This window comes from Callorhinchus milii, unplaced genomic scaffold (assembly GCF_018977255.1).
Source record: "Callorhinchus milii isolate IMCB2004 unplaced genomic scaffold, IMCB_Cmil_1.0 Scaffold46, whole genome shotgun sequence".
In the NCBI taxonomy this organism is placed as follows: domain Eukaryota; kingdom Metazoa; phylum Chordata; class Chondrichthyes; order Chimaeriformes; family Callorhinchidae; genus Callorhinchus; species Callorhinchus milii.
The window spans coordinates 277,794-292,285 of NW_024704787.1; the positions used below are offsets into that span (position 1 = coordinate 277,794).

At 40.5% G+C, this 14,492-nt stretch overlaps 1 long non-coding RNA gene across 1 annotated transcript; it reads left to right on the forward strand.

Moving 5' to 3' along the window:
• Window positions 1-806: 806 nt before the first annotated feature.
• LOC103183951 lies at window positions 807-14,126 on the forward strand. The gene is made up of 3 exons (XR_488468.2): window positions 807-1,011; window positions 11,678-11,753; window positions 14,078-14,126. It is a non-coding gene; the product is annotated as an uncharacterized LOC103183951 (long non-coding RNA).
• Window positions 14,127-14,492: the final 366 nt, after the last annotated feature.

Sequence of the window (14,492 nt, forward strand, 5' to 3'; positions counted from 1 at the left end):
AATAATAATAATAATAATAATAATAGTAATACTAATTGATAATAACAATCCTCGCGTTTGATAACTTAAGTGAACGGTTTTGCTGGTGCCAACTGGGGGCGAGTGGCCCGGCCGCCCGGCGTGAAGCATTTCACTTGCAAAGGGAATGTGTTTACAACTGAACCCAAGAGGTTTTTTTTTGCTACTGCAGTGGCAAAAGTCAGTCAGTGTGTAGTGCAGTTAACCTGCTTGTCCCTCCCTCTCTCTCCCTCTCCCTCTCCTCTCTCTCCCTCTCCTCTCCTCTCTCCCTCTCTCTCTGTCTGCCTGATGTAGGGAGGGCTTCTCAGTTTGGAGCTGTGCTCCCATCACATCGTCATTCATAAAGAACATGATCTTTATGAAACAATGACTGTATCAAAGCAGAATTGAAGCAACTTGCACAGAATTGCTGAGCACTTTTGTTTCCCTTTTTTTCCAAAAAAAAATGAACCTACTTTATATGTGTTCCTAAAGCCTGAATTTGGTACCTCTCGTTGAAAGGCTGAATGAGCTGGTTCATTTTACTAGATTCTGTTGCGATTTGATTTTGTGTGTGTGTGTCTGATGGCAAATGATGGGATTGCTGAGAGAAGTACAGGAGCAGAGGTCAAAGCGAAAGCAGAATTGCAGGCAGCCTAATCTCTACCTGTGGAATAAAGCATTGAGGAGGAAGTGTCATAAAGAAATAGCCATAAAGTAAATTATTTTAAGATCAGCCTGATAATTAAGGGTGGAACTCCCCATTGACTTACCAGAACTGGAGGTGGTGTGTGCGTGGGGGGTGGGGGGGTGGGATGAAGCTTTGGCATTAATAACTGCATCTATTTATTAAAGGTGCGGTTCAGTAATGTGTAAAGTGCTTGACTATCCCTTTGGCACAGTGGGAAGGCGGTCGGATTTGGGATGTTCCGTTTCCTCTCCAGTGCTGGGCAGCTAATGCCGGGGCGAGGTGCATCCCACATTACTTAAGGACAGTTCAAGACTGAAGTGAAGGTAACTTACTCTCTTTTTGCTGGTAGAAACCTTAGTAGCAAGAGACCAGAACACAACTGCCATTTGTTTCTTTCCCTGGCAAGCCAGAGAAAGGATGTGTGATCAGAGAAGGTAATTTAAATGTCTGCATACAGTTAGGAATCTAGACATGGAGACTCATGCTATTTTAAAAGAAAGATTATATTCATTTTAAAAGGGGGGAAAAGGAACCTCATCTCATTTGGTATGTGGTGGGGAGGGAGTGAGGAATAGAGAGCGAGGGAAAGGAGATGCTAGATAGAATTTGTTTTAATTTGTAGAAAATTGAGTAAACATTATTTTGTTACCATCACAGAATGATTCATATTCAATGGGATTAAAGGACAGGAAAGTCAGACTCTGAACTTAAACAATGACGATCCCCATTCACCCACGTGCTGACACCTGCACATTTACACAAGGAAGTAATCAGCAGATCTGCACAGCTTGCTGGGCTTCCCTGTACGTTGCACGTGGCTGAGCACCATAAGATGTGTGGGCATGCCAGATTCTCTGTGAAGGGGCACTGCAATGCAGTTGGTGTCACTGTTGTAAAACCAATGGCATAACACCTTGGGAGATTGTCACTTGACTGCAGTTTATGTAGAGTTGTCTTGATGACTTTGGCCAGTTTAAACGAGACCTGTAAGAAGAATGGGCAGCTCTGGGCTGCATAGCAGTAAGACATCACTTCAGTGACTTAAGTAAATTCATTGAATGCACAAAGTAAAGGAGAGTAATAATGGTACTTGTCCAGCGAGAACCGTCATACCCATCTGGGGGGGTGGCTCGCAGGATCGAGAATATCTCTGCACTCACAGATCCCATTGATGAACCATTCAATAGTGCTTTGGTTTACTTCAGACCAGCGAGGCAGTTGCCACATGCATTGTCATGTAGCCAGTACAATACAGAGTTTATTCCTATTTACCTTCAACCTAAACCATGTAGGTGTGTGTTGCATACAACTTATTTTAAAAGAAAGGGGTAAAGAAGGTGAATGAAACCAGTGAGATTTGAACCCCAAAGTTTTGAGTCCCATGTTAACTGAGCTATATGTGAGGGATACATTGTTAGTTCATGACCAAGTGTTAATTTATCCCAGAAATACATAAAACTAATGTTTTATTTATTCCTGTTCTTGAGGGGTTTTAATGTTGCAAACTGAAGCATTTACCTTTGCCTAATTGGGTGATGTTTCGGATAGTGCTTCCTCAGAGTGACACTGACATCTCTGAGAGAGTATCTCTAGCTAAAGAAGTTCTGGTTGTGTTTTGATGGATTATTAGCTGTGCAGCAGCCTTGTCTACTCTTCATTGAGCTCAGTTTAGAAATGGTTTTACCAGAGAATCTTAGAACTTAATAAGAACCAGAAGAAGTATTGTTCATTCAGGGCTTAAATTGGCATCTCAGCGGCATTCTTGTGTGCCAGGCGTTAGTTACGAATTGCACTGGTTCAATTTCTTGTCTCTCAATGACATTCAGCTTTGTTGCACTTTTATGCAACTACAATGTGGATCTTCACAGAGCGTTTTTGTGAATTGTGCTTAATGGATAAGGTGTGAGTTCTTCCCACACAACCTGAAATACTGAACAAAGTCCTTTAAGAAGAGGGGGAGATAACACTTTGAGAAGGATGGAATGATTCTGCTGGACTGAGCTGTCATGGTAACTAGAGGAGCACAAACTATCTTTCAAGCTACATATACCTGAGTGGTCACTACTGATATGGTTCTGAACTAAAATTTACACTGATTTTTTCTTAATTTCATAATCATACAAAAAAAGGTAGGAAAAGAATTGGACTGAATCCCTCGGCAATGTTTAATGTGGGAATGTAAAACATAATATCTTGTATAGTATTACACAGTATAGATAACCGTTCTCAAATAAGCAGCTGTAGTTTGAGGTAGTTGCTGTTCTACCTCTGGCAGTAACGCCCACTTTTCCCATTTGTGGCTTTAATTAAAAAAACTAATCTTGTCAGTGATTGACTGAGGTCTCCATCCTTAACATTATATCAGAGACCTAGGGCTTGATGGTTCGTGGCTTATTCGGACAGTGATTTCCTTCTGTTGTTGAAAGGTTATGAAAGAAGTGGCCTAATGGGGCCAGCAGATTAATGCCTTGTGTACCTACTCATAGGAAGCTGAATCATACCAAAAAATCTGGACTGGGCCAGTTCTGTTCTCAGCAAGCTTTGGAGAGAAAAGAGGGAGGTAATGGGTAGCGATGATGAAACTCAGCCCCACAAGTGCCAGCAAAATTGGATGGTCTTACTTGGGCTGCTTGCTATCTAACATCTCTTAATAGTCAATGGTGAAACAAGCCTCCTGCCTGGGTATTCAATCAGATAGTACCATCGTTGTGTTGGCACAAACATATCTGAAGGAGCTAAAAACATTTGTAAATGGGAAGTACTATAAATCCAGTGAACCCCCAACTACTTTACACATCATTTTTAACAGCTTATTGGTTTGGTTGTTAGAACCTGGCAAGGGTTGTGATCTTGAGTAATGCTTCTCATTTCTCTCTGCAGCTAATAGGATAAATGATAAAGCACAGATCAAGAAGCATTGGTTGAAGACCAAGGTAGTACTAAAAAATTACTTAGCATGGTGCCTGTCCAAGTTTGAATCCAACTCACACTGATGCATGACTTCAGTCCTTTGCTGATTTATGAGGCTGACCCAGTATCTGTGACGCTACATCACGTAGCTGGTTAGGGTGATCTTCTGAGCTTGGAGATGAGACACGTTGCAGAGGCAGAGTACAAGACGTTTTGGTAACTGACCAGGAAATCCTTAATGCTTCAGAGTCACATTCACCAAACATTGACCTGTCTACTGATGAACGCAAAATTCATGAGTAAAAAAACAAATACTAAATTGTATGGATTCCTGGTTCAGGAAAATTTGGGCTTTATGATTTATTAGAAACGGGTTATAGATACTTGAACCACTGAGTTAACGCAACTAGAAAGCCATGTCACTTGCAAGGTATGTGGTGGCAAAATGGAATGCAGATCTCTGGCTCTTTTCTGTCCGGAAACACAAAAAGGAACAATTACAATCTGCCAAACACTTTTCACAAAGCCAGTGCCCTCCTTTGTTTTTTAAGCCCTCTTTCCAATTTGCCTTAGTACTACTTTTTTGCCTTCGTATCCTGACTGAGTAGGTGGCAGGTTACTTCCACCACTTTTGGTGACCACTAGGAGGTCCATGAGATTTCGCCGCATCCTGATTTTTTTACTTTTTGTTGGAAAGTTGTTGAAACTCATTTGATGAGTTCCCGGTCTTTCTGAGGCTTGTCGGGGAGTATTCCACATGATGAATCACAGACATAAGGCCATGATCTCATTCCATGGTTCTACATTTATTGTGCAACCAGATCACTTTACCCACTTTGAGATTTAATTTCCATTTCAATCCTTTTCCCCTTGCCATTTAAACTTTCACTTTCTTTTCCGTTTTTCATTCAAACTGGTTAAAGTCTGAGTCATTACATTACTGTAGTACTAGATTCCTTCCACTCTGCGGTGCTAGAACTGTTGTAAAACGTTCCGTTTTAGCTCCTGAATTGTTGAATTTCGATATCTCTGCATTTTCATGGAAATACAGTGAGCAGAACTAGAATTATAATTACCACGTGTCATTATAGAACTTAATTAGGGTTTAATACGCGGAACTCCCTAATGAGGCGACTGGAGCTAAAACACGCCAAGTCACAGAAACATCGCACCAACACAACCCACTTTCGGAGTGAAGTCCCCACGAATAAACAAGACGTACATCTGGCTGCAGGCAGGAGTCCCTATTCTGCTTTCTTTATTAACGAATCCCATTAGAAATTGATACCTATTACACCCAGCCCCCATTATCTCTTTTTATCAAGGCTGCTGTTAACATCTCAACTTTTCCTTCTTATCGGTCCCAATAACGGGGCCCTCCGAAATGGGAGATAATGCATGAGAACGAAACATTTGCTACAATTAGCAAACTGAGCACGTTAGACCCACATGGTCCTCTTGGGTGAAAGACATTCTATCAAATGTAAGGATTATTATGAACATCATAGTCCTGAATCTACTCAAATTAACTCCTCCTTTTCCAATGTCTCAAGGCTGTGGAGTGCTTTGGCTCAGTCAGTCCTTCCCTTCCTTATGAGGGCTTTTAAAACCCACTGTCTATCACTACCATTTATTGGGTCCTCTCTCCTGCTATCAAGGTTGTTTGTGTTCCAAATGCTTTTTCTTGGGTTCCTCGATGTTTAATAAGAAATTTTTGCAATGATTTTGATAATTTTCCAATTGTAGTGCCTAATGTCAATGAACTTTACATTTCTTGAAATTAAGTGCCAAAGTCTATCATGAACCCAAGACCAGAATCACTAACCCTTTTGCCTTTAGGAGCTGTAACTATTTAGAGTTGCTGTCTTATTTTTTTCATTTGGTCAGCCGGGTATCTGACACATGTAGAGACATTACCATGTTTAGGATTATCTAAACCATACTGAGAGTTCTGTGTATGCCAAAGCAGGAACTTCTTGCCACTATGCGTAGTGACTGCCATGAAATGAAACGGGCATTGTCAGAGTTGCGAGCAAGAACATCACCCCTTTAAATGCGTGAAAACCCTATTAATAAAGTATCTTAATGTGAATCATATTATTCCACTCAGAAGTTCATCCTCAGCACATTATATTACACCCTGCTTCTTCCTGTTCAATAATTATAGTCTGGATTGTCCATCCTCACTTTCCTTTGAGGGCCCATCTTGAAAGACATCTTTCAGCTTCATTGTGCAGGGTTATTGCTCAGCTCCACAGTGGTGCTTTTCTGCATCTGTCATAATGTGTCCCTTCATTTTAAAGTTTTGTTTTTCTAATTGGTTATGACATCAATTCTCTGTCATTTAAAGTACATTTTCTCAATTTGAACCAAACTGAGGGAGAGTCGCCTATAATTCATGGATCTACTAGCATTACTCGTCGCCATGGTGATGAGCATTTTTGTGCATCTATGTTTTAAATGCTAATATTTTGTTGATAACAAATTTCTATTAATTCTAAGGAAAGACAGTACTATATAAAAGCCATTCTGACTTTTGTTTAGTGGGTGAGGGAGAGATGCTACAGTTAGATGGTTAGGACAACAAAGGGAAATTGTGAACCACATTTCTCACAAAATACTGCTTTTCTGACCAGTGCGACTTTTTCTTAGAAAAAATTGGCTAATTGAAAACAAGAGGCGGAAGAACTCTTTAAAAAATATTGCGGATAAAAGTGGAATCATTTCCTACTCTCTGAATTGGCTATAACTGGTGCAAATTTAGCCTGATGCCGAAATATCAAAAACTGAAATAAAATTCTGTCCACATTTTGAAATATATTTTTTATACTTTAAAAATGTCCTTTGTCAAATGACTGCCTCGCTCTGGTGCCCTTGAATTTCTATTGAAAATAATCTGCACGCACACCCATTGATCTTTCCACCTGGTTTCTTTTGTTAAATGTGTCTGCAATTTATTTTAAAATTCAGTTGAAATGATGTGCTATTGTCACAAAAAGCTTTTTTTAAAAAAAAATCTATTACTTTACAAACTAACTTAATTACATCCATTTCTTTCCCCCACTCTCCCTGCCAGATTATGAACTAGAGTGACAACACTGCTGTAAGAAAATTGTTTAGTGTATCAACACAGACACAGGAAGTTAGAGAAGTTGGACGCAATATTTTTACAGGCTTTTGGAATAAGTTACAAGGAAAGCCATTGAAGTGAATGGTCTCACTGGATTCAAAAATGCAACTAGATGTATTTCTGGAGAGAGTGAAGGGATTCAGGGATATGATAAGTAGGTGGGGTTGGGAATCACGAAAGGGATGGGCTGGTTGGACCCAACTTGCCATTTCCTGTTCATAAGACTTCCTCTGTTACTTGTACTGCAGCATCTTGGTCATATTTCAGTTTTTAGGAATTAAGTCAGCTTATACTATACCTAAGTCGGTCGAGCTGGAGCCGTGATTGAATCTAGCTTGGGTACATAGGGGCAACTGTATATGCTTGACGTAAAACAAACTGGATCCTATCCATCACTCTAGCTCTGTAGAGGAGCTTTACCCACCTATTTAACATAGGCACCCATGCCAGCATTTCAGAGCACTGGCAATTAAATGCCAGTTGTCATAACAGGTTGCTCACTCGCGCTTTCTCTTTCCACCCCTACACCTCATTCCCCCCTCATGGGCAGGTCCATGATCCTTAATGCAAGTCTGGACACTGCTCCCTGGGTTCTCTGGCTATATGTAGACGTGGAGGAATGAATCAACAGAAGTAATTGGGGATTTTGGGGCATCTCGGCATCTGTGCTGTATCTATAACACAAGTGAAGTGAGTATTCAGCATTTGAGTATTATGAATGATTCAGTTCCTGTTGGTGTGATCCTGCTAACAACAATTTGGTTAGGAGAGCTCAAGAAATGTTTTAGGATGTGGTAAGCCTAGTCATCTTTGAGGCATTTCAGAGGAAAGCCACATCAACTGTAAAAGTGAACTTTGCACTGCTGGACTCCAGCAGCAATAGGGATGCAACAGTATTTAACGGGAACTCTTCTTTTACTTGTTCCCAACATTTATTGGTGATACTTTAAAAGGCGAAGCTGCATACTGGTACAGTCCGATTTGTAGCAGCAGATGTGTGGTAGGGGGGACCCTTAGCATCACCATGCTTGACATTTCACTTTTTTTTAGAGAGCTGTTGGCTATCTATTTATGTAAAACTTGTGTCCCATACTTACAAAGAAGTAAATTCCAAACACTACTGAAACAGTAACCGATCCAGGCAGTGATTATTTAAGCATTTCACGATAGCATTACAACTATTAAGAGGAATGGGGTGAGCGGAAATGATTGTGCTTCCGCACATTGTAAACCTGCTTTTATACATTTTATTAAAAAAAACTCCCTACAAGAAAAGCCTTTAGTAAACATTGTTTTGTTTGCCAAACACTGATGCAATTTACAGAAATGCATAATTTGTGTTGTCCACATTCAGGCATCTTGGATGATAAATTCTGTACATTCACACCACTCCTCGTGCCTGTGCCAATTCTTTTCTGGCCCATCACAAAGACAATCCTTCTATGCAATGCTTAAAGGGCTCTTGCTTGTGTCTTCTTTTTGCACCATGCCACAGAGCTGGGGAACCTAAATTCATATACATCTTGAGGCAACATGACCACTGTGAAGTGCATTGGTCATCTGCAGGAGGTTGCTAGAGGTGGGTTATAAATAGAGTCTGCGTATATGTTATACTGTGTCTGACCGGACAAAATTATAACAGTATACAAAGTAGGTCAATAGGTGAACATCCCTTATACACCCTTCCAAACTGTTCTGAAGGCATTTACAATTTCAAGGGCAAGAAATAAAAAAATCCATTATTTTACTTTAATTTCACTGTAATCAGTTACAGGAGTATTTTTGAATGTTTTATCTTTGAAACTGAAGGACAAAAATAACAGCCAGTATGGGCACTAAAATACTGTTCTGTAACATTGGACCATCTGCCTTCCATTAACCCACCCATCGGGTTGATGGAAGATAGATGGTCCTCCCATTAGGCCAACCACCTGTCCATCAACCTATCTAGCGCTCCCATTTGGGCCATCTGCCTGTGACTTCAGGTGCTAGACCACGTTATACCCGGCACTACACCACTGGGTATAACATTATTTGATCTTTTGTTGATCGGCACTGCAAATTTTCATAACATTAGACTAATTATAACATTTTCCGGCTATAACAATACGTAAACTCAAATGTGTACAAAATATACCCAGCATCGCTGGTACCCACTGCCACGATAATATGTGGATTATAACAATAGGTTACTCAACATTGTGAGAACTTGACTGTATTCTGATTCTGGCTTTTTTGGGGTGGGAATATCTCTGACAGTGTGGAGTCCTGTAGTGTACAACAACAACTTGCATTTTTATAGCACCCTTAGCCAGACGGTGTCTCAGAGCGCTTAGCAGAGTGGTTAGAGCACTCGCCTCGCAAGCGAGAGGACCCAGATTCGATTCCCGGGAGTGGCAAAACCTTAGGCAAGTTTCCTTACTCCACACACACGTCTCTGTTTACCAAGCAGTAAGTAGGAACCTGGTCAGTCGATTGGCAAATCGCTTTCTGGGAGTAATACTCCCTCCAAAAAATAATAATAATAATTTGGTCAATTATCCACGACTCTTTGTCGGACACTGTTGTGTGCAATTGGCTTCCGTGTTTCTCCCACAAATTATACAGTCAATTCACTTTACAGTATATTCTGTGAAGCGCTTTGAGATGCCTCAACGATGTGATAAAGTGCTATATCAAATACAAGGATTATTATTATTTTACTTTGTCTTTGATCACCTGCTAATTCAAGTCACTATGTTACAACATATGGTGCAGAAATCACTGTATTTAAAGAAACTTCTGTGGAGCAAAGAGATATATCAGCATTCGCAGATCTGATCCTCTTTGCTTCAATACTCCCCTCTAGTGTTCAGCCCTCTTGATCTATTTATATAAATCAGTCAGGACCATTTCCTGGGGTGTCCCAACTTTTGCCTGATATACCTATATCAAGTATCCATTAGACTATCTGAGGACTTCTTCCAAGAGTTCAGAAAGTTTCTCTCAGCAGGTCCCACACTCGCATGGTGTCGAAAGCACCAGACTTGACCTGCAGCGCTAAAGTTGAGTCCATGGTTTTGGACTTGGCGTTACATGTATATCTTGGAATCGCAATTTGAACATAGCAAGCATTCTCTGGACGCAGTATATTGTGCACGCGCTGAGCATCCACGCTGCTTACATTCCTGATCTGCTCTTGGCCAAAAAGGGCATCATCTCGCTGAAAATCTTTGGCTTTATTTGCAAATAACAAAAAGCTGAAAATGGTGCACGGCGCTTCTCTCTCCCCACCTCCATGCTATGTCCATTCACACTGTCTTCCTTGAAAGATGAGTGGAATGAGTGCATGATAAATAATAAAATATTAATCCTTGCATTTGATATAGCGCTTTTCATGTCTTCGAGACATCTCGATGATAGAACAGATTGTACATGGTATGTGAAAGGAACTCAATCTTATAGGCTGGCGGCCTTTTCTGAATACAGTAACATGTTCAACCACTTTCATGAAAATGATGCATTTTAAGACCTGATTAGTCATTCAGAGATCCAGCTTTGCATACCAAAGGTAATGGGTGTGAAGGCATCCAAATATTTGCTCTTAACTGTAGGCAATGACTTGCATAGTAATCTGGATCTTTTATGAGAAGAGAAGGCTGTGGACATGGTGAAATATATGTCAGGTTCATTGCGCTTGACTTCATGTCATGCCCATTCACCCATGCTTTGTCATTGAGAGGGAACAGAGCTCAAAACGCATTGTGAGATCAGACTCGATGCACAGTCTAGCTTACAGCTGGACCATACTTTGATATAAGGTATTTTAAATACAGTGGGGGGGGTTAAAAAAAGGATTTGTGGACAAATTGTTTCTGCTTCTATCTTTTCCTTAGTGGATGTTGCCCTGGCAACTGTGTGCTCTTCTGCACTGTTCCCGATATTGCTGTTGTCTGTAGTGCCGACTGTTGAGAATCTGTCTTTTCCTCCTGTCACCAGTAATTAGTGATTTTTGCTTTTTGTGGAGGTTCTGAATTTACCAGAAATCAAACGTTGAGGTCTTCTTTCTACATGAAGTGATTAGAAGTATCCTAGCCAGTTAATACATTCAAGGTAAATCCTGGCAAACGTTTATCCTTTGAGGATTAAGGGAATAACTTTAGGTTGGTTGGATCTGCCTTATCTGCGTCAATGTATGTCTGCTATTTAAAAAAAATGAAATGTAGATTAAAAAATCTAAATAAAAATAATGATAATCCGTACATTTGACATAATGTCTTTCACGACAGGAGAATCAACCAAAGTGCTTCACAGGATTTACTGTGAAGTGTGGTGGCTGCGTATTTTGCAGGCGAATAAATTACAAATAGAGTTGTACTTCCACTTACTGGACCTCAGCAACTCACTCGCTTGCAGTTGTATCATAACCAAACGCATTTTGAAAAATCTGGGCTCGGCACACAGGTTGAGGAGATAGTTGATCACGGTGGGTTTGGATGACCAAGGCCCTTCCAGAATACCAGCCGTCCGTTACACTATCCAGCTGTTTCTTAAATGACTCCAGTGCTGATTTCAACTATTCTACCCTTTAACTTATTCCAGCTATTGGTTGATTGCACTCTCTTTCTATCTCTCTCTCTCTCTGTAGTATAGCTTGCCATTTGCTCCATTGATACTTTTAAGCTTATTGATGGGTTTTCTGCATGTGAGACACCCGACTGACCAAAATAAAATAGAATCGAAAGAGAAATAAGTTACTCATCATTGAGTATAATTCTATTTCCAATGAACTAACCAAAATCCTAACTATTTGATTTTAAAAAGTGTACCAGACAATTTTTTTCCATTTGCCTAGCTCTACCTTTATTTCTAAGCAAAGTTTATTAATTCCTGGTAATGCAGATCTGATAAACTGGAGAGGATTTTTATCTAATTTGTTAGTGATTATATTCTGGTTTCACTTATTACAGATGCCGCATAAGATAAACTAACTGTAGACCACCAGCAGCCTGATGCCCACAAATGTTGCAGTTCCTGAGCTTTCAAGTAAGTTTCATGCTTCCCCTTCTCGCCCCCTAACACTGTGAAGAGTCAAAAAAAAGCTTGCGATCGAAGCACTTTAATCACTTCTGCAACTATCAGTGAAACCTTCGTTGATCTACACAGCACTAATTCAGTCCGCATGGCCTATAATGCTGGCTATAGCTGGAGAAACAATATAAATTATCTTTTTTGGCGGTGTATTTCGAAAAGAGCATTGTGTAGTAATCGGGACAGTGAATAACTGAAATCTAACACTCACAAAACTGTGCAAACTCATTGCATTTAGTTGTTCCATTTTAAGAAGTGGCACGTTTCTAATTCATTTTGTCCCCAATATTTGGATTCACCTGGCCCCAATGCCTTTGCTTCTGTGTGTGTAAGAGAGGGTTTGTGCACATATCAAGTGCAAAAATTATTATTATTATTTGGTTTGCTCAGGCGTTGCCATGGTTCCCTATAGCTGGCCAGGAGAGGCAAACTACTGCAGAGTCATTCTTTCCTTACGTGTCCTCCACCCCACTTCCCCTGTGACACCCACAGGCTACGTGTGGCCCAACCCAGTTTAGCTCAGATTAGGATCTTGACCACTGTTGCGACAGTGAGACTATTACTGAGAAGTGGCTAAGTTTTTCATTCTCCAACAGATGACAAGCTCAATGGGTTGTGCCATACAACATAGATGGGGGCAAAGCATAATTTGCTCATAGTATTGTTGCATGGCTCTTACAGTTGGTCTTACTAATCCCTCTTCAGAATCGCTGTGGTGAAAGTCTTTATTAAACTTAATTTTGCAGGCTCTTCTTCTCAAAGCTACTTCCCTGGAGATCCTGGAATACACAGGTCAGGAATGTGTATCAGGGTCTTTTCTAAAGAGACTGAAAAGTTCCATTTGGCAAATAAAATTTTGCACTCATTCGGAAGCTGACTATTCTGTGTTCACCTTCTTCAGCTCTGTGAATGGTGACCTGCAAGCCATTTTAAGAGAAATTGTAAGCTTTTGCTCACTGTGCATGAGTTTGAATCTTCCAATGCTGTGATTGTATCATCAATATTCTGCCATATGAATGAAGATTTTTAAAATAAATTGTAAGCGACTAGAGCACGCCTGCTCAGTTTCTGGTTGAACATTTGGGATGTGGGTGGCTGAGCAGACTCTGGCAGATCATTTCCACCCACACCGACAATCCAATCCCCAGATTGCCTGTGGTGTCATGACAGATGTAGCAGCTTCCCTAGCTAGTCTTGCTCTGTCTGACGTGGCTGCAGGATGGAAGGAGGCAGGACGGTCTGGGTTAGGGGTATGAAAGATAATTGACTTATGATTTTTTTAATGGATTTTCTAGCAGGATGAGTAAATCGTGTTTGCATAGTCTAGGCTGACACTCCAGTGCAGTACTAGGAGAGCACTGCATAGTCAGAGTTTGTCCTTTTGGTGAGAAGCTAAACCTGGTCCTGTCTTCCTGTTCAAATGAACGTTAAAAAGATCCCATGACACTATTTGTATATTTCAACTGCAATTGAACAGGGCTCCAGCCTGCTTATGCTGGTATTTAAAACAATCTTGGCAGAAGCCTTTCTTTATTCAGCATGTTTTCCTAAAGCTTTCTTCAGCTGCACTTTTACTAATCTGAGTCAAATACATTTGCATCAGCTGATGGTTACTTGAATCAATGCAGTCACAAGGTCTCGGGTGTACATCAGTATCAGCCTGTGGATAATGATTTGATCTAGAGGAATGGTGCTTAGCAATTTGTCAATTTTTATAGCTTGCGTTCAGCATCTTAACTGATGCTTGCAATTGATGAGGCACTTAACTGAAGGGTGTAGTTTAATAAATCATAATTAGTACATTAATTTCAATCATTTATTAGTTCCCGAATGCTATGGCTCAAATGAGTATCTGATCTGGGAGGAGGTAACGTATTTGAGCCAAGGATGCTTATTTATGTTTTAACAACATCTGATAATTTCTATATAGTTAGCAAACAATTTGATTTGAATTCAAAGTCCCTCCTTTTGATGTTATAATTTGTTCACCGCTGGTGGTGAGATAATCGGAGAAGTTGCGTATGGGAATAACTTCAAACTTCACAAATAAGGTCAAGATCTGTTTCTGGGAAAAGAGGCTTGTTGCTTGTGAGTATTGGAAGCAGTACGCTGATGTTCTTTGACGTGGGGCACTTTGAATGTGCAGCATGATGATGTTTAGAGGCACACTTCGATCATGGTTTCTTTCAAAGCTGTCGCCTTTTAGCTTTTGAAATATGGATATCATTTTTTTTCCCTGGCTTTTGACTATTCTAGTAACCTGTATTTTTTTTTGACAGGGCTGACTGACGACCTGATGAAAAGCCTTACTCCTTGATGTCCATCAATTGCTCAGTAGTCAGTGTAGATCCTGTCTCCATTCAGCAGCTACATCTGGCTACTGGGTCTCTGATGCCATCACGCTTCCTCTTGATTTTCATCATTCCATGTCCAAGTGTGAATCTATATACTATGTGTGTGTGTGTGTGTGTATATATGTATATAAATATATATATATATAGTGCAGCCTAATGATTGTCATATATGTCATGTGTTTTCGGCTTGAAAGTTGGCACGCACAATACAACAACAACAGCAAGATTCCATTTATAGAGCGCCTTTCACGTCAGGAGGACGTCCCAAGGCGCTGCACAGTTGGGTCATGACCGAGCAGGGGGAAATGGTCAGGGTGAGGGGAGGGAAGGGAGGGAGAGA